Genomic DNA, 18637 nt, shown 5'->3' on the forward strand with positions numbered 1-18637 from the left:
CTATGGAAGTATGGAGTTATGGAGCTCTGGAGCTATGGAGCTATGGAGCTATGGAGCTATGGAGCTATGGAGCTATGGAAGTCTGGAGCTATGGAAGTATGGAGCTATGGAGCTATGGAAGTATGGAGCTCTGGAGCTATGGAGCTATGGAGCCACCAGCCAGCACCCTCCGTGGCTCAACCACGCCGGCCCAGAGTTCCAGCCGCTCGGCTTCACTCTCTCACAAGCCCCGCCTGGAGCTCCCCAGCCCGCCCCTGGTACCTCAACTACCGAGGCCAGCCGCTCGACCAGGCCGGCCGAGAGTTCCAGCCGCTCGGCTTCACTCTCTCACAAGACCCGCCTGGAGCTCCCTGCCCCACCCCTGGTACCTCAACTACCGAGGCCAGCCGCTCGACCACGCCGGCGCAGAGTTCCAGCCGCTCGGATGAGCTCTGCCACTCTCCCGCCGCGCAGCCACCGGTAACGGGGAAATGTCGCCGCCTTGTGGACACGCCGTTGTAAATGAATGGGCTTTCGCACTTAGTGCAATTTTCGCCAACTCTCTGACTTAGAGCTATGGAAGTATGGAGCTATGGAGCCACCAGCCACCCAGGCTGGAGCTATGGAGCTCTGGAGGTATGGAGCTCTGGTGCTATGGAAGTATGGAGCTCTGGTGCCATGGAAGTATGGAGCTATGGAGCTATGGAAGTATGGAGCTATGGAGCTATGGAGCTCTGGAGCTATGGAGCCCTGGAGCTATGGAGCCCTGGTGCTATGGAGCTATGGAGCTCTGGAGGTATGGAGCTATGGAGCCCTGGAGCTCTGGAAGTATGGAGCTATGGTGCTATGGAGCTCTGAAGCCATGGAGCTCTGGTGCTATGGAGCTCTGGAGCTCTGGAGGTATGGAGCTCTGGAGGTATGGAGCTCTGGAGGTATGGAGCTATGGAGCCCTGGAGCTCTGGAGGTATGGAGCTATGGTGCTATGGAGCTCTGAAGCCATGGAGCTATGGAGCTCTGGAGGTATGGAGCTATGGAGGTATGGAGCTCTGGTGCTATGGAGCTATGGAGCTCTGGTGCTATGGAGCTCTGGAGCTCTGGAGGTATGGAGCTCTGGAGGTATGGAGCTCTGGTGCTATGGAGCTATGGAGCTCTGGTGCTATGGAGCTATGGAGCTATGGAAGTATGGAGCTATGGAGCTCTGGAAGTATGGAGCTATGGAGCTCTGGAGGTATGGAGCTATGGAGCCCTGGAGCCCTGGAGCTATGGAGCCCTGGAGCTATGGAGCCCTGGAGCCCTGGAGCTATGGAGCCCTGGAGCTATGGAGCTATGGAGCTCTGGTGCTATGGAGCTATGGAGCTCTGGTGCTATGGAGCTATGGAGCTCTGGTGCTATGGAGCTATGGAGCTCTGGTGCTATGGAGCTATGGAGCTCTGGTGCTATGGAGCTATGGAGCTGGTGCTATGGAGCTATGGAGCTCTGGTGCTATGGAGCTATGGAGCTATGGAGCCACCAGCCAGCACCCTCCGTGGCTGGATCAATGGAAGTGTTTTAGGTACCAGGCAGCCAAAGGGCCGGGGCCTCACGCTCGACCACGCCGGCGCAGAGTTCCAGCCGCTCGGATGAGCTCTGTCACTCACCCGCCGCGCAGCCACCGGTAACGGGGAAATGTCGCCGCCTGGCGGACACGCCGTTGTAAATGAATGGGCTTTCGCACTTAGTGCAATTTTAGCCAACTCTCTGACTGGAGCTATGGAAGTATGGAGCTATGGAGCCACCAGCCACCCAGGCTGGAGCTATGGAGCTCTGGAGGTATGGAGCTCTGGTGCTATGGAAGTATGGAGCTATGGAGCTATGGAGCTCTGGTGCTATGGAGCTATGGAGCTCTGGTGCTATGGAGCTATGGAGCTCTGGTGCTATGGAGCTATGGAGCTCTGGTGCTATGGAGCTATGGAGCTCTGGTGCTATGGAGCTATGGAGCTCTGGTGCTATGGAGCTATGGAGCTCTGGTGCTATGGAGCTATGGAGCTCTGGTGCTATGGAGCTATGGAGCTCTGGTGCTATGGAGCTATGGAGCTCTGGTGCTATGGAGCTATGGAGCTCTGGTGCTATGGAGCTATGGAGCTCTGGTGCTATGGAGCTATGGAGCTCTGGTGCTATGGAGCTATGGAGGTATGGAGCCACCAGCCAGCACCCTCCGTGGCTGGATCAATGGAAGTGTTTTAGGTACCAGGCAGCCAAAGGGCCGGGGCCTCACGCTCGACCACGCCGGCGCAGAGTTCCAGCCGCTCGGATGAGCTCTGTCACTCACCCGCCGCGCAGCCACCGGTAACGGGGAAATGTCGCCGCCTGGCGGACACGCCGTTGTAAATGAATGGGCTTTCGCACTTAGTGCAATTTTAGCCAACTCTCTGACTGGAGCTATGGAAGTATGGAGCTATGGAGCCACCAGCCACCCAGGCTGGAGCTATGGAGCTCTGGAGGTATGGAGCTCTGGTGCTATGGAAGTATGGAGCTCTGGTGCCATGGAAGTATGGAGCTATGGAGCTATGGAGCTCTGGAAGTATGGAGCTATGGAGCTCTGGAGGTATGGAGCTATGGAGCCCTGGAGCCCTGGAGCTATGGAGCTCTGGTGCTATGGAGCTCTGGTGCTATGGAGCTCTGGTGCTATGGAGCTATGGAGCTCTGGTGCTATGGAGCTATGGAGCTCTGGTGCTATGGAGCTATGGAGCTCTGGTGCTATGGAGCTCTGGTGCTATGGAGCTATGGAGCTCTGGTGCTATGGAGCTCTGGAGCTCTGGAGGTATGGAGCTATGGAGGTATGGAGCCACCAGCCAGCACCCTCCGTGGCTGGATCAATGGAAGTGTTTTAGGTACCAGGCAGCCAAAGGGCCGAGGCCTCACGCTCGACCACGCCGGCGCAGAGTTCCAGCCGCTCGGATAAGCTCTGTCACTCACCCGCCGCGCAGCCACCGGTAACGGGGAAATGTCGCCGCCTGGCGGACACGCCGTTGTAAATGAATGGGCTTTCGCACTTAGTGCAATTTTAGCCAACTCCGTGGCTGCAAGTATGGAAGTATGGAGCTATGGAGCCACCAGCCAGCACCCTCCGCGGCTGGAGCTATGGAAGTATGGAGCTATGGAGCTATGGAAGTATGGAGCTATGGAAGTCTGGAGCTATGGAGCTCTGGGGCTATGGAAGTATGGAGCTCCGGGGCTATGGAAGTATGGAGCTATGGAAGTCTGGAGCTATGGAGCTCTGGGGCTATGGAAGTATGGAGCTCCGGGGCTATGGAAGTATGGAGCTATGGAGCTCCGGGGCTATGGAGCTATGGAGCTATGGAGCTCTGGGGCTATGGAAGTATGGAGCTCCGGGGCTATGGAAGTATGGAGCTATGGAGCTCCGGGGCTATGGAGCTATGGAGCTCCGGGGCTATGGAGCTCCGGGGCTATGGAGCTCCGGGGCTATGGAGCTATGGAGCTCCGGGGCTATGGAGCTCCGGGGCTATGGAGCTCCGGGGCTATGGAGCTATGGAACTATGGATCTCTGGAGCTCTGGAGCTATGGAAGTATGGATGATCCAGCACCCTCCGTGGCTGACCGCTGGTGCTCGGGGCCGGTGAACTCGGCACCCGCCGGAGGCGGGTGCCTCGGTGACCGGTTGTCGCTTGGGGCCGGTGAACTCGGCACCCGCCTTCGGCGGGTGCCTCGGTGACCGGTTGTCGCTTGGGGCCGGTGAACTCGGCACCCGCCTTCGGCGGGTGCCTCGGTGACCGGTTGTCGCTTGGGGCCGGTGAACTCGGCACCCGCCTTCGGCGGGTGCCTCGGTGACCGGTTGTCGCTTGGGGCCGGTGAACTCGGCACCCGCCTTCGGCGGGTGCCTCGGTGACCGGTTGTCGCTTGGGGCCGGTGAACTCGGCACCCGCCTTCGGCGGGTGCCTCGGTGGCGGTCGGGGTTGGTGCTTGGGGACCGGCTTCGCTTCTGGAAGTCTGGGGGAGGCGGTCTGGTGGTGGTGGCCGACGTTGATGGTGGTGGGGCGGGAAGAAGAAGGTTATAGTCCCCAGCCCGCCGCATAGGAAAATTTTAGGTACCAGGAGTGGATTTTTTTTTGCACCGGCGGTTAGGGGCCGACGCCTTGGTTTGGTGTCCGGGGAAAGTGCCTGCCGCCCGGCCCGGAGAAAGATTAGGCCCCCAGCCCGCCGCGGAGGAAATTTTTAGGTACCAGGAGTGGATTTTTTTTGCACCGGCGGCTAGGGGCCGACGCCTTGGTTTGGTGTCCGGAGAAAGTGCCTGCCGCCCGGCCCGGAGAAAGATTAGGCCCCCAGCCCGCCGCGGAGGAAAATTTTAGGTACCAGGAGTGGATTTTTTTTGCTCCGGCGGGTAGGGGCTGATGCCCGGTTTGGTGTCCGGGGATGCTGCCTCATCCCCGGACGCGTCCTTTACGCACGCCCGCCGTCATTCTACAGAGACTAAGTTCCACCCTGGGGAGGCTTTCGTTTTTTCGAAAGTTGACACTTAGTCGTTTTTTCGCCACAATTGGCTCTGAGCTCCAGGGGGAGAGCCTGGTTTTGCCTTATTTCAGGCCGGCTGGGGAACCGGCGCGGGTCGGATGCACGAGCCCGGCAGAGCCGTGGGCACTTAGAAAATTTTCGCCGATTAAGCTGGGACCTCCAGGCGGAGACCGGCATTCCTCGTCCTCGGGGTTCGACCCAGGAACCGGCGCTGGGCAGACGCCGTAGCCACGCAGAGCCGTGGGCACTTAGAAAATATTCGCCAAGTTGGCTCTGAGCTCCAGGCGGAGAGGCTGGTTTTGCCTTATTTCAGGCCGGCTGGGGAACCGGCGCGGGTCGGATGCACGAGCCCGCAGAGCCGTGGGCACTTTGCCATTTTCTCAGAGTCGACACTTAGTCGTTTTTTCAGAGAGGCGACACTCTGTCGTTTTTTCGAAAGTTGACACTTTGCCGTTTTTTCGAAAGTCGACACTTAGCCGTTTTTTCAGAGATGTGACACTTTGCCGTTTTTTCGAAAGTCGACACTTAGCCGTTTTTTCAGAGATGTGACACTTAGAAACTTTTTGCCAAGTTGGCTGTGAGCTCCAGGAGGAGACCGTTATTTTTCGTCATTCGAGGCCGACTGCGGAACCGGCGCTGGGCGGACGCCAAAGCTCGGCAGGGCCGTGGGCACTTAGAAACTTTTTGCCAAGTTGGCTGTGAGCTCCAGGAGGAGACCGTTATTTTTCGTCATTCGAGGCCGACTGCGGAACCGGCGCTGAGCGGACGCCAAAGCTCGGCAGGGCCGTGGGCACTTAGAAACTTTTTGCCAAGTTGGCTGTGAGCTCCAGGAGGAGACCGTTATTTTTCGTCATTCGAGGCCGACTGCGGAACCGGCGCTGGGCGGACGCCAAAGCTCGGCAGGGCCGTGGGCACTTAGAAACTTTTTGCCAAGTTGGCTGTGAGCTCCAGGAGGAGACCGTTATTTTTCGTCATTCGAGGCCGACTGCGGAACCGGCGCTGAGCGGACGCCAAAGCTCGGCAGGGCCGTGGGCACTTAGAAACTTTTTGCCAAGTTGGCTGTGAGCTCCAGGAGGAGACCGTTATTTTTCGTCATTCGAGGCCGACTGCGGAACCGGCGCTGGGCGGACGCCAAAGCTCGGCAGGGCCGTGGGCACTTAGAAACTTTTTGCCAAGTTGGCTGTGAGCTCCAGGAGGAGACCGTTATTTTTCGTCATTCGAGGCCGACTGCGGAACCGGCGCTGAGCGGACGCCAAAGCTCGGCAGGGCCGTGGGCACTTAGAAACTTTTTGCCAAGTTGGCTGTGAGCTCCAGGAGGAGACCGTTATTTTTCGTCATTCGAGGCCGACTGCGGAACCGGCGCTGGGCGGACGCCAAAGCTCGGCAGGGCCGTGGGCACTTAGAAACTTTTTGCCAAGTTGGCTGTGAGCTCCAGGAGGAGACCGTTATTTTTCGTCATTCGAGGCCGACTGCGGAACCGGCGCTGAGCGGACGCCAAAGCTCGGCAGGGCCGTGGGCACTTAGAAACTTTTTGCCAAGTTGGCTGTGAGCTCCAGGAGGAGACCGTTATTTTTCGTCATTCGAGGCCGACTGCGGAACCGGCGCTGGGCGGACGCCAAAGCTCGGCAGGGCCGTGGGCACTTAGAAACTTTTTGCCAAGTTGGCTGTGAGCTCCAGGAGGAGACCGTTATTTTTCGTCATTCTAGGCCGGCTGCAGAACCGGCGCGGCTCGGATGCACGAGCCCGCAGAGCCGTGGGCACTTTGCCACTTTTTCGCCACAATTGGCTGTGAGCTCCAGGAGGAGACCGTTATTTTTCGTCATTCTAGGCCGGTTGCAGAACCGGCGCGGCTCGGATGCACGAGCCCGCAGAGCCGTGGGCACTTAGAAAATTTTCAGAGAGGCGACACTTTGCCATTTTTTCAGAGAGGTGACACTTAGTCGTTTTTTCGAAAGTTGACACTTAGCCGTTTTTTCGAAAGTTGACACTTAGTCGTTTTTTCGAAAGTTGACACTTAGTCGTTTTTTCGCCACAGTGCCCACCTCCAGCGCGTGCCACGGCGCTTTCCAGGTCTTCTATCCGACCTTGTGCTGTCGAGGACGGCGTGTCCGACGCCGTGGAGAGACCAGCACCATCTCCTCCATACTCGTAAAGGAGGTGCTTTGGAAAACGGGGGGAAAGTCGATGAGTACACTGACTACTGGGACCATTTCATTGTACTCTGGCGCACCTGAAGACCAAAAAAGGTACTGCATCTTAGCCCGGGTACCTCACCCCCTGGTACCTCGAGGAGAACTTAGAAAAATTTCGACAAATTTTTGGTGAGCTCCAGGGAGAGAGGCTGATTTTTCGCTTTTTGAGGCCGACCGCCGAACCGGCGCGGGGCGGACTCACAAGCCCCGCAGAGCCGTGGGCACTTAGTCGTTTTTTCAGAGAGGCGACACTTAGTCGTTTTTTCGAAAGTTGACACTTAGCCGTTTTTTCGAAAGTCGACACTTAGCCGTTTTTTCGAAAGTTGACACTTAGCCGTTTTTTCGAAAGTTGACACTTAGTCGTTTTTTTGCCACAATTGGCTCTGAGCTCCAGGGGGAGAGGCTGGTTTTGCCTTATTTCAGGCCGGCTGGGGAACCGGCGCGGGTCGGATGCACGAGCCCGCAGAGCCGTGGGCACTTTGCCGTTTTTTCAGAGGGGCGACACTTAGTCGTTTTTTCAGAGAGGCGACACTTAGTCGTTTTTTCAGAGAGGCGACACTTAGCCGTTTTTTCAGAGAGGCGACACTTAGCCGTTTTTTCAGAGAGGCGACACTTAGCCGTTTTTTCAGAGAGGCGACACTTAGCCGTTTTTTCAGAGAGGCGACACTTAGCCGTTTTTTCAGAGAGGCGACACTTAGCCGTTTTTTCAGAGAGGCGACACTTAGCCGTTTTTTCGAAAGTTGACACTTAGTCGTTTTTTCGAAAGTTGACACTTAGTCGTTTTTTCGCCGATTTTGCTGGGACCTCCAGGCGAGGACCGGCGTTTTTCGTCTTCCGGGTTCGACCCGGGAACCAGCGCCGAGCGGACACATTCGCTCGCAAGTGCCGTTGGCACTTAGAAAATTTTTCGTTTGTCATGAGCTCCGGGCGAGGACCGGCGTTTTTCGTCTTCCGGGTTCGACCCGGGAACCAGCGCCGAGCGGACACATTCGCTCGCAAGTGCCGTTGGCACTTAGAAAATTTTTCGTTTGTCATGAGCTCCGGGCGAGGACCGGCGTTTTTCGTCTTCCGGGTTCGACCCGGGAACCAGCGCCGAGCGGACACATTCGCTCGCTAGTGCCGTTGGCACTTAGAAAATTTTTCGTTTGTCATGAGCTCCGGGCGAGGACCGGCGTTTTTCGTCTTCCGGGTTCGACCCGGGAACCAGCGCCGAGCGGACACATTCGCTCGCTAGTGCCGTTGGCACTTAGAAAATTTTTCGTTTGTCGTGAGCTCCGGGCGGAGACCGGCATTTTTCGTCATTCGAGGCCGACGGGGGAACCAGCCGGAGCGGACACGTTTGCTCGGAAGAGCCGTTGGCACTTAGAAAAAATTCCGTGTCTCGTGAGCTCCAGGGGGGACAGGCTGGTTTTATTCATCCGTAGGCGACATGGGAACCAGCGCGGAGCGGATTGGTGTTGCGCTGCCATATACCTCATCTCTCTCAGGAGTCCCCCCCTTATACGTGCTGATGGTGTTTTGGAAAACGGGGGGTAACTGGATGAGTACACTGACTAGGGGGACCAGTACACTATGAGCCCCTGGTACCTAAAATGGAAGTATAGAGGCCGACTTTCGGGCAAGATCACGCCGGGTTAGGCTTCCAGGACCTCGGCTAAGCAATTTTAACGGGTCGCCCGGTTCTTTTTTGAACCAGCCCGGTTCTTTTTTTTATCCAGCCCGGTTCTTTTTACACTTCCAGCTGGAGCTCGGGAGCGGCTTTTTGCAAAAGATCACGCCGTGTTAGGCTTCCAGGACCTCGGCTAAGCAATTTTAACGGGTCGCTCGGTTCTTTTTTTTTATCCAGCCTGGTTCTTTTTTTATCCAGCCCGGTTCTTTTTACACTTCCAGCTGGAGCTCGGGAGCGGCTTTTTGCACAAGATCACGCCGTGTTAGGCTTCCAGGACCTCGGCGAAGCAATTTTAACGGGTCGCCCGGTTCTTTTTTGATCCAGCCCGGTTCTTTTTTTTATCCAGCCCGGTTCTTTTTACACTTCCAGCTGGAGCTCGGGAGCGGCTTTTTGCACAAGATCACGCCGTGTTAGGCTTCCAGGACCTCGGCTAAGCAATTTTAACGGGTCGCCCGGTTCTTTTTTATCCAGCCCGGTTCTTTTTTTATCCAGCCTGGTTCTTTTTACACTTCCAGCTGGAGCTCGGGAGCGGCTTTTTGCACAAGATCACGCCGTGTTAGGCTTCCAGGACCTCGGCTAAGCAATTTTAACGGGTCGCCCGGTTCTTTTTTGATCCAGCCCGGTTCTTTTTTTTATCCAGCCTGGTTCTTTTTACACTTCCAGCTGGAGCTCGGGAGCGGCTTTTTGCACAAGATCACGCCGTGTTAGGCTTCCAGGACCTCGGCTAAGCAATTTTAACGGGTCGCCCGGTTCTTTTTTTATCCAGCCCGGTTCTTTTTTTATCCAGCCTGGTTCTTTTTACACTTCCAGCTGGAGCTCGGGAGCGGCTTTTTGCACAAGATCACGCCGTGTTAGGCTTCCAGGACCTCGGCGAAGCAATTTTAACGGGTCGCCCGGTTCTTTTTTGATCCAGCCCGGTTCTTTTTTTTATCCAGCCCGGTTCTTTTTACACTTCCAGCTGGAGCTCGGGAGCGGCTTTTTGCACAAGATCACGCCGTGTTAGGCTTCCAGGACCTCGGCTAAGCAATTTTAACGGGTCGCCCGGTTCTTTTTTGATCCAGCCCGGTTCTTTTTTTTATCCAGCCTGGTTCTTTTTACACTTCCAGCTGGAGCTCGGGAGCGGCTTTTTGCACAAGAACACGCCGTGTTAGGCTTCCAGGACCTCGGCTAAGCAATTTTAACGGGTCGCCCGGTTCTTTTTTGATCCAGCCCGGTTCTTTTTTTTATCCAGCCTGGTTCTTTTTACACTTCCAGCTGGAGCTCGGGAGCGGCTTTTTGCACAAGATCACGCCGTGTTAGGCTTCCAGGACCTCGGCTAAGCAATTTTAACGGGTCGCCCGGTTCTTTTTTGATCCAGCCCGGTTCTTTTTTTTATCCAGCCTGGTTCTTTTTACACTTCCAGCTGGAGCTCGGGAGCGGCTTTTTGCACAAGAACACGCCGTGTTAGGCTTCCAGGACCTCGGCTAAGCAATTTTAACGGGTCGCCCGGTTCTTTTTTTTATCCAGCCCGGTTCTTTTTTTATCCAGCCCGGTTCTTTTTACACTTCCAGCTGGAGCTCGGGAGCGGCTTTTTGCACAAGATCACGCCGTGTTAGGCTTCCAGGACCTCGGCTAAGCAATTTTAACGGGTCGCCCGGTTCTTTTTTGATCCAGCCCGGTTCTTTTTTTTATCCAGCCTGGTTCTTTTTACACTTCCAGCTGGAGCTCGGGAGCGGCTTTTTGCACAAGAACACGCCGTGTTAGGCTTCCAGGACCTCGGCTAAGCAATTTTAACGGGTCGCCCGGTTCTTTTTTGATCCAGCCCGGTTCTTTTTTTTATCCAGCCTGGTTCTTTTTACACTTCCAGCTGGAGCTCGGTAGCGGCTTTTTGCACAAGAACACGCCGTGTTAGGCTTCCAGGACCTCGGCTAAGCAATTTTAACGGGTCGCCCGGTTCTTTTTTTTATCCAGCCCGGTTCTTTTTTTATCCAGCCCGGTTCTTTTTACACTTCCAGCTGGAGCTCGGGAGCGGCTTTTTGCACAAGAACACGCCGTGTTAGGCTTCCAGGACCTCGGCTAAGCAATTTTAACGGGTCGCTTGGTTCTTTTTTGATCCAGCCCGGTTCTTTTTTTATCCAGCCTGGTTCTTTTTACACTTCCAGCTGGAGCTCGGGAGCGGCTTTTTGCACAAGATCACGCCGTGTTAGGCTTCCAGGACCTCGGCTAAGCAATTTTAACGGGTCGCCCGGTTCTTTTTTGATCCAGCCCAGTTCTTTTTTTTATCCAGCCTGGTTCTTTTTACACTTCCAGCTGGAGCTCGGGAGCGGCTTTTTGCACAAGAACACGCCGTGTTAGGCTTCCAGGACCTCGGCTAAGCAATTTTAACGGGTCGCCCGGTTCTTTTTTTTATCCAGCCCGGTTCTTTTTTTATCCAGCCCAGTTCTTTTTACACTTCCAGCTGGAGCTCGGGAGCGGCTTTTTGCACAAGAACACGCCGTGTTAGGCTTCCAGGACCTCGGCTAAGCAATTTTAACGGGTCGCCCGGTTCTTTTTTGATCCAGCCCGGTTCTTTTTTTATCCAGCCTGGTTCTTTTTACACTTCCAGCTGGAGCTCGGGAGCGGCTTTTTGCACAAGATCACGCCGTGTTAGGCTTCCAGGACCTCGGCTAAGCAATTTTAACGGGTCGCCCGGTTCTTTTTTGATCCAGCCCGGTTCTTTTTTTTATCCAGCCTGGTTCTTTTTACACTTCCAGCTGGAGCTCGGGAGCGGCTTTTTGCACAAGATCACGCCGTGTTAGGCTTCCAGGACCTCGGCTAAGCAATTTTAACGGGTCGCCCGGTTCTTTTTTGATCCAGCCCGGTTCTTTTTTTTATCCAGCCTGGTTCTTTTTACACTTCCAGCTGGAGCTCGGGAGCGGCTTTTTGCACAAGATCACGCCGTGTTAGGCTTCCAGGACCTCGGCTAAGCAATTTTAACGGGTCGCCCGGTTCTTTTTTGATCCAGCCCGGTTCTTTTTTTTATCCAGCCTGGTTCTTTTTACACTTCCAGCTGGAGCTCGGGAGCGGCTTTTTGCACAAGAACACGCCGTGTTAGGCTTCCAGGACCTCGGCTAAGCAATTTTAACGGGTCGCCCGGTTCTTTTTTTTATCCAGCCCGGTTCTTTTTTTATCCAGCCCGGTTCTTTTTACACTTCCAGCTGGAGCTCGGGAGCGGCTTTTTGCACAAGAACACGCCGTGTTAGGCTTCCAGGACCTCGGCTAAGCAATTTTAACGGGTCGCCCGGTTCTTTTTTGATCCAGCCCGGTTCTTTTTTTATCCAGCCTGGTTCTTTTTACACTTCCAGCTGGAGCTCGGGAGCGGCTTTTTGCACAAGATCACGCCGTGTTAGGCTTCCAGGACCTCGGCTAAGCAATTTTAACGGGTCGCCCGGTTCTTTTTTGATCCAGCCCGGTTCTTTTTTTTATCCAGCCTGGTTCTTTTTACACTTCCAGCTGGAGCTCGGGAGCGGCTTTTTGCACAAGATCACGCCGTGTTAGGCTTCCAGGACCTCGGCTAAGCAATTTTAACGGGTCGCCCGGTTCTTTTTTGATCCAGCCCGGTTCTTTTTTTTATCCAGCCTGGTTCTTTTTACACTTCCAGCTGGAGCTCGGGAGCGGCTTTTTGCACAAGATCACGCCGTGTTAGGCTTCCAGGACCTCGGCTAAGCAATTTTAACGGGTCGCCCGGTTCTTTTTTGATCCAGCCCGGTTCTTTTTTTTATCCAGCCTGGTTCTTTTTACACTTCCAGCTGGAGCTCGGGAGCGGCTTTTTGCACAAGATCACGCCGTGTTAGGCTTCCAGGACCTCGGCTAAGCAATTTTAACGGGTCGCCCGGTTCTTTTTTGATCCAGCCCGGTTCTTTTTTTTTATCCAGCCTGGTTCTTTTTACACTTCCAGCTGGAGCTCGGGAGCGGCTTTTTGCACAAGATCACGCCGTGTTAGGCTTCCAGGACCTCGGCTAAGCAATTTTAACGGGTCGCCCGGTTCTTTTTTTGATCCAGCCCGGTTCTTTTTTGATCCAGCCCGGTTCTTTTTACACTTCCAGCTGGAGCTCGGGAGCGGCTTTTTGCACAAGATCACGCCGGGTTAGGCTTCCAGGAACTCGGCTAAGCACTTCTAACGGGTCGCCCGGTTCTTTTGTTTATCCAGCCCGGTTCTTTTTCCACTTCCAGCTGGAGCTCAGCAGCGGCTTTTTGCACAAGATCACGCCGGGTTAGGCTTCCAGGACCTCGGCTAAGCACTTCTAACGGGCCCTGGTCCACCCCTGCCAGCGCATTTCAAAACTTGGCATTAATTTCGACCTAAGAGACGAAGTCTGATTTTTTTCTACCACTTGGGCGGCCTTTTTGCACCCAGAACACCCGCACCGGCACCATAAATTCGAAGGGTGCCGAGTGCGTCGGCGCAGATTCTGCGACGGAGTGACACTTCCCTCTTGTGGACATTCGGCGGTAGGTGAAATGCGCACTCGGTCTTCTCTTTTCTTTTCCTTCCAGTGAAACTTTGGCAACATTCTGCGAGCTGCTGGCTTCCAGAACCTCGGCCAAGCAGGTGGAGGATTTTTTTCCACTTCCAGCTGGAGGTGAGGAGGGACTTTTTGGGCAAGATCACGCCGACTTAGCAAGCAAGGTGGAAGTGCCAGCATGCAGTGGCTGGAAGTGTGGATGTGGAGCTCCAGCACCCTCCGTGCCTATTTAAGTGTGGAGCTCCAGCACCCTCCGTGCCTATGGAAGTGTGGAGCTCCAGCACTCTCCCTGCCTATGGAAGTGTGGAGCTCCAGCACCCTCCCTGCCTATGGAAGTGTGGAGCTCCAGCACCCTCCCTGCCTATGGAAGTGTGGAGCTCCAGCACCCTCCCTGCCTATGGAAGTGTGGAGCTCCAGCACCCTCCCTGCCTATGGAAGTGTGGAGCTCCAGCACCCTCCCTGCCTATGGAAGTGTGGAGCTCCAGCACCCTCCCTGCCTATGGAAGTGTGGAGCTCCAGCACCCTCCGTGCCTATGGAAGTGTGGAGCTCCAGCACTCTCCCTGCCTATGGAAGTGTGGAGCTCCAGCACCCTCCCTGCCTATGGAAGTGTGGAGCTCCAGCACCCTCCCTGCCTATGGAAGTGTGGAGCTCCAGCACCCTCCCTGCCTATGGAAGTGTGGAGCTCCAGCACCCTCCCTGCCTATGGAAGTGTGGAGCTCCAGCACCCTCCCTGCCTATGGAAGTGTGGAGCTCCAGCACCCTCCCTGCCTATGGAAGTGTGGAGCTCCAGCACCCTCCCTGCCTATGGAAGTGTGGAGCTCCAGCACCCTCCCTGCCTATGGAAGTGTGGAGCTCCAGCACCCTCCCTGCCTATGGAAGTGTGGAGCTCCAGCACCCTCCCTGCCTACGGAAGTGTGGAGCTCCAGCACCCTCCCTGCCTATGGAAGTGTGGAGCTCCAGCACCCTCCGTGCCTATGGAAGTGTGGAGCTCCAGCACTCTCCCTGCCTATGGAAGTGTGGAGCTCCAGCACCCTCCCTGCCTATGGAAGTGTGGAGCTCCAGCACCCTCCGTGCCTATGGAAGTGTGGAGCTCCAGCACTCTCCCTGCCTATGGAAGTGTGGAGCTCCAGCACCCTCCCTGCCTATGGAAGTGTGGAGCTCCAGCACCCTCCCTGCCTATGGAAGTGTGGAGCTCCAGCACCCTCCCTGCCTATGGAAGTGTGGAGCTCCAGCACCCTCCCTGCCTATGGAAGTGTGGAGCTCCAGCACCCTCCCTGCCTATGGAAGTGTGGAGCTCCAGCACCCTCCATGCCTATGGAAGTGTGGAGCTCCAGCACCCTCCCTGCCTACGGAAGTGTGGAGCTCCAGCACCCTCCCTGCCTATGGAAGTGTGGAGCTCCAGCACCCTCCGTGCCTATGGAAGTGTGGAGCTCCAGCACTCTCCCTGCCTATGGAAGTGTGGAGCTCCAGCACCCTCCCTGCCTATGGAAGTGTGGAGCTCCAGCACCCTCCCTGCCTATGGAAGTGTGGAGCTCCAGCACCCTCCCTGCCTATGGAAGTGTGGAGCTCCAGCACCCTCCCTGCCTATGGAAGTGTGGAGCTCCAGCACCCTCCCTGCCTATGGAAGTGTGGAGCTCCAGCACCCTCCCTGCCTATGGAAGTGTGGAGCTCCAGCACCCTCCCTGCCTATGGAAGTGTGGAGCTCCAGCACCCTCCCTGCCTATGGAAGTGTGGAGCTCCAGCACCCTCCCTGCCTATGGAAGTGTGGAGCTCCAGCACCCTCCCTGCCTATGGAAGTGTGGAGCTCCAGCACCCTCCCTGCCTATGGAAGTGTGGAGCTCCAGCACCCTCCCTGCCTATGGAAGTGTGGAGCTCCAGCACCCTCCCTGCCTATGGAAGTGTGGAGCTCCAGCACCCTCCCTGCCTATGGAAGTGTGGAGCTCCAGCACCCTCCCTGCCTATGGAAGTGTGGAGCTCCAGCACCCTCCCTGCCTATGGAAGTGTGGAGCTCCAGCACCCTCCCTGCTTATGGAAGTGTGGAGCTCCAGCACCCTCCCTGCCTATGGAAGTGTGGAGCTCCAGCACCCTCCCTGCCTATGGAAGTGTGGAGCTCCAGCACCCTCCCTGCCTATGGAAGTGTGGAGCTCCAGCACCCTCCCTGCCTATGGAAGTGTGGAGCTCCAGCACCCTCCCTGCCTATGGAAGTGTGGAGCTCCAGCACCCCCCGTGGCTATGGAAGTGTGGAGCTCCAGCACCCTCCGTGCCTGGAGCTATGGAGCTATGGAGCTATGGAAGTATGGAGCTATGGAGCTCTGGAGCTATGGAAGTATGGAGCTATGGAGCTCTGGAGGTATGGAGGTATGGTGCTATGGAGCTCTGAAGCTATGGAGCTATGGAGCTCTGGTGCTCTGCAGCTATGGAAGTATGGAGGTATGGAGCTATGGAAGTATGGAGCTATGGAGCTCTGGAGGTATGGAGGTATGGTGCTATGGAGCTCTGGAGCTATGGAGCTATGGAGCTATGGAGCTCTGGGGCTATGGAAGTATGGAGCTATGGAGCTATGGAAGTATGGAGCTATGGAGCTATGGAAGTATGGAGCTCTGGAGCTATGGAGCCACCAGCCAGCACCCTCCGTGGCTCAACCACGCCGGCCCAGAGTTCCAGCCGCTCGGCTTCACTCTCTCAAAAGCCCCGCCTGGAGCTCCCCAGCCCACCCCTGGTACCTCAACTACCGAGGCCAGCCGCTCGACCAGGCCGGCCCAGAGTTCCAGCCGCTCGGATAAGCTCTGTCACTCTCCCGCTAAGCAGCCACCGGTAACGGGGAAATGTCGCCGCCTTGTGGACACGCCCTTGTAAATGAATGGGCTTTCGCACTTAGTGCAATTTTCGCCAACTCTCTGACTGGAGCTATGGAAGTATGGAGCTATGGAGCCACCAGCCACCCAGGCTGGAGCTATGGAGCCATGGAGCTCTGGTGCTATGGAGTTCTGGAGGTATGGAGCTATGGAGCTATGGAGCTATGGAGCCCTGGAGCTCTGGAGGTATGGAGCTATGGTGCTATGGAGCTCTGAAGCCATGGAGCTCTGGTGCTATGGAGCTCTGGAGCTCTGGAGGTATGGAGCTCTGGAGGTATGGAGCTCTGGAGGTATGGAGCTCTGGAGGTATGGAGCTATGGAGCTATGGAGCTCTGGAGGTATAAAGCTATGGTGCTATGGAGCTCTGAAGCCATGGAGCTCTGGTGCTATGGAGCTCTGGAGCTCTGGAGGTATGGAGCTCTGGAGGTATGGAGCTATGGAGCCCTGGAGCCCTGGAGCTATGGAGCCCTGGAGCTATGGAGCCCTGGAGCCCTGGAGCTATGGAGCCCTGGAGCTATGGAGCTATGGAGCCCTGGAGCTATGGAGCTATGGAGCTCTGGTGCTATGGAGCTATGGAGCTCTGGTGCTATGGAGCTATGGAGCTCTGGTGCTATGGAGCTATGGAGCTCTGGTGCTATGGAGCTATGGAGCTCTGGTGCTATGGAGCTATGGAGCTCTGGTGCTATGGAGCTCTGGTGCTATGGAGCTCTGGTGCTATGGAGCTATGGAGCTCTGGTGCTATGGAGCTCTGGAGCTATGGAGCTCTGGAGGTATGGAGCTCTGGAGGTATGGAGCTCTGGAGGTATGGAGCTATGGAGCCCTGGAGCTCTGGAGGTATGGAGCTATGGTGCTATGGAGCTCTGAAGCCATGGAGCTCTGGTGCTATGGAGCTATGGAGCTCTGGTGCTATGGAGCTATGGAGGTATGGAGCCACCAGCCAGCACCCTCCGTGGCTGGATCAATGGAAGTGTTTTAGGTACCAGGCAGCCAAAGGGCCGGGGCCTCACGCTCGACCACGCCGGCGCAGAGTTCCAGCCGCTCGGATAAGCTCTGTCACTCACCCGCCGCGCAGCCACCGGTAACGGGGAAATGTCGCCGCCTGGCGGACACGCCGTTGTAAATGAATGGGCTTTCGCACTTAGTGCAATTTTAGCCAACTCTCTGACTGGAGCTATGGAAGTATGGAGCTATGGAGCCACCAGCCACCCAGGCTGGAGCTATGGAGCTCTGGAGGTATGGAGCTCTGGTGCTATGGAGCTATGGAGCTCTGGTGCTATGGAGCTATGGAGCTCTGGTGCTATGGAGCTATGGAGCTCTGGTGCTATGGAGCTATGGAGCTCTGGTGCTATGGAGCTATGGAGCTCTGGTGCTATGGAGCTATGGAGCTCTGGTGCTATGGAGCTATGGAGCTCTGGTGCTATGGAGCTATGGAGGTATGGAGCCACCAGCCAGCACCCTCCGTGGCTGGATCAATGGAAGTGTTTTAGGTACCAGGCAGCCAAAGGGCCGGGGCCTCACGCTCGACCACGCCGGCGCAGAGTTCCAGCCGCTCGGATGAGCTCTGTCACTCTCCCGCCGCGCAGCCACCGGTAACGGGGAAATGTCGCCGCCTGGCGGACACGCCGTTGTAAATGAATGGGCTTTCGCACTTAGTGCAATTTTAGCCAACTCCGTGGCTGCAAGTATGGAAGTATGGAGCTATGGAGCCACCAGCCAGAGCCCTCCGCGGCTGGAGCTATGGAAGTATGGAGCTATGGAGCTATGGAGCTATGGAAGTATGGAGCTATGGAAGTCTGGAGCTATGGAGCTCTGGGGCTATGGAAGTATGGAGCTCCGGGGCTATGGAAGTATGGAGCTATGGAGCTCCGGGGCTATGGAGCTATGGAGCTCCGGGGCTATGGAGCTCCGGGGCTATGGAGCTATGGAGCTCCGGGGCTATGGAGCTATGGAGCTCCGGGGCTATGGAGCTATGGAGCTCCGGGGCTATGGAGCTCTGGAGCTCTGGAAGTGTGGAGCTCCAGCACCCTCCCTGCCTATGGAAGTGTGGAGCTCCAGCACCCTCCCTGCCTATGGAAGTGTGGAGCTCCAGCACCCCCCGTGGCTATGGAAGTGTGGAGCTCCAGCACCCTCCGTGCCTGGAGCTATGGAGCTATGGAGCTATGGAAGTATGGAGCTATGGAGCTCTGGAGCTATGGAAGTATGGAGCTATGGAGCTCTGGAGGTATGGAGGTATGGTGCTATGGAGCTCTGAAGCTATGGAGCTATGGAGCTCTGGTGCTCTGCAGCTATGGAAGTATGGAGGTATGGAGCTATGGAAGTATGGAGCTATGGAGCTCTGGAGGTATGGAGGTATGGTGCTATGGAGCTCTGGAGCTATGGAGCTATGGAGCTATGGAGCTCTGGGGCTATGGAAGTATGGAGCTATGGAGCTATGGAAGTATGGAGCTATGGAGCTATGGAAGTATGGAGCTCTGGAGCTATGGAGCCACCAGCCAGCACCCTCCGTGGCTCAACCACGCCGGCCCAGAGTTCCAGCCGCTCGGCTTCACTCTCTCAAAAGCCCCGCCTGGAGCTCCCCAGCCCACCCCTGGTACCTCAACTACCGAGGCCAGCCGCTCGACCAGGCCGGCCCAGAGTTCCAGCCGCTCGGATAAGCTCTGTCACTCTCCCGCTAAGCAGCCACCGGTAACGGGGAAATGTCGCCGCCTTGTGGACACGCCCTTGTAAATGAATGGGCTTTCGCACTTAGTGCAATTTTCGCCAACTCTCTGACTGGAGCTATGGAAGTATGGAGCTACGGAGCCACCAGCCACCCAGGCTGGAGCTATGGAGCCATGGAGCTCTGGTGCTATGGAGCTCTGGAGGTATGGAGCTATGGAGCTATGGAGCTATGGAGCCCTGGAGCTCTGGAGGTATGGAGCTATGGTGCTATGGAGCTCTGAAGCCAT

Source organism: Syngnathus leptorhynchus, unplaced genomic scaffold, assembly GCF_054491065.1.
Source record: "Syngnathus leptorhynchus isolate UIUO unplaced genomic scaffold, UIUO_Slep HiC_scaffold_40, whole genome shotgun sequence".
In the NCBI taxonomy this organism is placed as follows: Eukaryota; Metazoa; Chordata; class Actinopteri; order Syngnathiformes; family Syngnathidae; genus Syngnathus; species Syngnathus leptorhynchus.